The sequence below is a fragment of the Papio anubis genome, chromosome 13 (genome assembly GCF_008728515.1).
Source record: "Papio anubis isolate 15944 chromosome 13, Panubis1.0, whole genome shotgun sequence".
Classification (NCBI taxonomy): domain Eukaryota; kingdom Metazoa; phylum Chordata; class Mammalia; order Primates; family Cercopithecidae; genus Papio; species Papio anubis.
In genome coordinates, this window is record NC_044988.1 from 85,115,340 (window position 1) to 85,119,976 (window position 4,637).

The 4,637-nt window shown below is 30.8% G+C and overlaps 1 non-coding gene across 1 annotated transcript; it reads right to left on the bottom strand.

The window, feature by feature from the left end:
- Positions 1–4,318: 4,318 nt before the first annotated feature.
- Positions 4,319–4,423, bottom strand: LOC116270208. Its single transcript, XR_004178123.1, has one exon. It is a non-coding gene; the product is annotated as a U6 spliceosomal RNA (small nuclear RNA).
- Positions 4,424–4,637: the final 214 nt, after the last annotated feature.

The window sequence follows — 4,637 nt, forward strand, 5'->3', positions numbered from 1 at the left end:
TTAATCACCTGATACACATAGAATCTCCTTGTTTCTCTGATACATTCACACTCTCACCCACTGTCTTCACTACTATGGTTTCCTGTACAATGACTGATGCAGGCATTTACCATATTCCCAGAATACAATTTTTGATAGAAACGAATGATTGTCACTATGCGGTTATTCTCAAAAAGAGATTTTGATGGCCAAATTTCCCAGGTCTGCATTTAACTGGATCCGCACAAGCTAGTAAGTGCCAAGAGCAAAATCTGAACATGAAAGATTTCATTGTCATGAAAGATTCTTAAATATATGAGTATTTTTTACTATAAAATCATAGAATGTCAAAAATAATGATCCTTAAAACATTGGGCTTGCAATTTGTAGAATGGATTTTGAAGGACGAGAGTGGAAGCTGGCAGCTAGTGAGGTTACTGCTGATCTACCTTAATCAGAGGTGAAATGATAGTACTTGGGATTAGAATGGTGGCCGTGGGATGGAAATAGCTCCATGGAATTAGTAGATACGTAGAAAGTAGAATACGCAAGATTTTGTGTTCTATTACAAGACAGTCTACAGGAGGCGGAGGAACCAAGGATGATTTCCAGGTTTTATTTCTACTTTTATGCTAGGTCTGTAATTAGTTTTTTTACCCAGAAAGTTAAGTTTGTACAAACTTATTACTGCAGTGATTCTTTGTCAGAAATAAAAAATAATCCTAGATTATTACCACTGACTGGGAAGGGTAGGAGGAAGTAGAAGATGAAGAGAGGTTGGTTAATGTGTACAAAAATACAGTTAGAGAGAAGGAATATGTTCTAGCATTTCATAGCACAGTAGGGCAACAGCAGGTATTTATTATATATTTCAAAATAGCTAGGAGAGAAGATTTAGAATGTTCTCAACACAAAGAAGTGGTAAATATTTGAGGTGATGGATGGCCTAACTATTCCGATTGATAATTATGCATTGTATACATATATCAAAATATCACATATATCCCCACAAATCTGTACAATTGTTATGCATCAATAAAAACAATCCTAGAGATTCTTGCCTCTGCATAAATGCTTTTGTATCCTAACTATCTCCCCACAGAGCATGCAAATTTCTTAACTTCAAGTCATGTATCTTCTCTTTATTTGCCTCCTTCACTACTGGGAATCTGATAGATGTTTACTACTATACTTAAGGACAGAATATAAGGAGAGAATGGATTTGATGCCTCACTCTGAGCTTGCAAAAGATGGAAAAAACAATTAACTTAATTCAGCCAAGATTTAATGGCACCCTGTATTTACTTGGCCTATCAGTGAAATAGAAGATACGGATAGGCAAATACATTTTGAACAATCTTGCTTCTATGATTTTGTTTCAACTGTAGTCCTCACTTCTCCTATCGAAATTAATGTTTCCAATTTCTAGAAATGCTTTTATATCAGAGCACACAGTCACTTCTCTCTCTTTGACATCTCTTTTAACTCCAATAATTATTATTACACACAATTCTTAATCCGAGTTTAATCTTGCATGTCTATATCACTTATATAAGATTTATAAGAAATTCAAATTTGAATGAAATATTACCAATCGATATTTAATATATACTCTATTATTTCTATAATTGAAATTCATACTTAATTCTGTAAATGCAGGTTAATATTCCTGTACTTACTTCTATTTCCCTTAGTGCCTAGCACAGAGCTATACATGTGTTTCATACTTATTTCAGTTCATTTAGCCCTTATAAAGTGCCTGCAATGTGCCATAATTTATGAAGAAAAATTTCTTACAATTTTATGAGAAAAATCTTCTTCTCACTGTTTTACAAATTAAAAAACTTTAAAAATCCAAAAATACTAGGTATTTTTCTAAAGAGTTAAACAGATAGAAAATGTCAACATGATAATGGTAATGGTGGTGACAATAATAATAAATGACTTCATTCACTAAATGCCACCAACAGAACAAAATAAAATCGCCTATTTTGCTATTTATAACACATGTAGAAATAAAACTCTGAGCATGATAGCATACAGGATGAAAGAAGAATATAAAAATGCTATGTTATAAAGTACTTATACTATATATAAAGTGGTATAATATTAGTTAAGGGTTGAATAACCGCTAAAATATAAAACGCATTATAACCGGTAAAACACAAGTATACATATCAGGAAATAATAAAAATAGTAAATTAACCTAAAAGAAATGGGGAGAGAAGAACACATGAGACAAACAGAAAACAATTTGCAGAATAGTTGATTTACCAAATCTTTAACTGCATAAATTTAAAGGGTCTAAATGTACCAAATCAAAGGTATAGATTTTCAGATTGGATAAAACGTAAACCATACTTATATATTGTCTATAAGAAATTCATTTTCATATAAAGACAGAGAGTTTAGAAGTAAAATGAAAAAAAAGACATGACAAGGAAAATCTTACCAAAAGAATGCTAGAGTAGCTATCTTAATATTAAACAAAACAGATTCAGAATAAGGATATTACTAAAGACAAAGAGAGACATTCCATAATGATAAGAGGTTAATCAACATGGCATAATAATCTTGAATGTGAATACATCAAGTATTGAAACTTCAAAATACATAAAGCAAAAAACATTAGTAATAGAAAAGGAAAAAAAATGTACAAATCTAGTTGGAGATTTCAATACTCCCTTCTCAGGAATTGATAAAACAAGCTAACAAACACAAAAATCAATAAGCATAGATAAAACCTGAACAAAATCATAAACCAACCTGACCTGATAAAAATTTATAGAATACTTCATTCCCAAAGAATAGAACACACCTTCTTTTCAAACAACATTCACTATTATAGGCCATATTCTGGTACATAAAACAAACTGCAGTAAATTTAAAATGACTGAAATAATGCTCAATACACTCTCAAAATGAGCTACAAATCAATAATCCAAAGATGTCTGGAAAATTTCCAAATATTTGAATAATAAGCAACATTATTTTATCTATTTTGATTGCTCATTTACTTGTTTTTTGGTGCGAATATTTAAGATCTACTCTCTTAAACTTCAAGTATGCAATACATTATTATTAACGTAGTCACCATGCTGTTCATTAAGATCTCTAGAAATTATTCAATTTACAACTGAAAGTTTATACCATTTGACTAACATCTCCTCATTTTCTCCACCTCTTCAATCCATGACAACCATCATTCTATCCTATTACTCTGAGTTCAAGTCTATTTAGATACCAAATATAAGTTAGATCATGCAGTATTTGTCTTTCCGGGTCTGGCTTATTTCACTTAGCAGAATGTCCACTAGGTTTATCAGGATTGTTGCAAATGACAAGATTTTGTTCCTTCTTAAGGATGAGTTACACGTATATGTGGGTAAGCATTTTCTTTATCATTTATCCATCGATGGAAACTTAGGTTGTCTCCATGTCTTGGCTATTGTGAAAAATGCTGTAATGAATATGTGAGGGTAGCTATCTCTTGGAAATACTGATTTCTTGTCATTTTAATATATATCAGAAGTGTGTTTTTTTGGGTCATATGGTAATTCTATCTTTAGTTTTTTGGAGAAATTTTATAATTATTTTCCATAATGACTTTACCAATTTATAATTTTTCCAACAGTACACAAACATTCTCTTTTCTCCACATATTTACCAACACTGCTTTTTGATTTTTTTATAATATCCATCCTAATAATTGTGAGGTGATATCTTTTGCTTTTTAATTAACATTTCCCTGATTATTAGTGATGTTGAACATTTTTTCATGTATCTGTTGACCATTTGTATTCTTTCTTTGGAACAGTGTCTATTCAGGTCCTTTGCCCATCTTATAATCAGGTTATTTGTTTTGTCTTGTTTTTGCTATTGAATTATATGAGTTCCTTATATTTTTTGTATATTAACTTTTATTGAGTATATGACTTGCAAACATTTTCTGCCATCCTGTAGCTTGCCTTTTCATTGTGTATTGTTTCTTTTTTTTTAAGTTGACACAAAAATATATTTAATAAGCTTGTTATATAAAATCAAACACTTAACATTGTCAACATTTCTTCAATAATTCAAACTCACTGATATCTAACTGGGAGTAGTTTGTATTTTGGAAGACTTCCTAGCTAAAAGTATATTTACAACACATGTAAATATAACTGAAGAACTACTTCAAATAATGTTGAAATTCATAGAATTCCAGAGATTTATAGTTATAGTTTAGAAGTATCACCAAATCGTTTGCAATCAAATGTACAGCACTAATTATGAAAAACGCTTTATTAAACCAAAAGGGGATAAAAACTGGGAGGGAAATATATGGTGTTAAAGTCCTAAAAATATGGAATGCTTCACGAATTTGTGTGTCATCCTTGACAGGGGCCATGCTAATCTTCTCTTATCATTCCAATTTTAGTATATGTGCTGCTGAAGCGAGCACAGTGTATTGTTTCTTTTACTGTGTAGAGATGTTTAGTTAAATATAATTTTACTTGTTTATTTTTACTTTTTGTTCCCTGTGCTTTCGGTGTTACATCCAAGAAATGATTGTCAAGACCAATGTCAAAGAGTTCTTCCCTATATTTTCTCCTAGGATGTTTACAGTTTCAGATCTTATATTTAAGACTTTACTTCATTCTGAGATGAATTTTTAA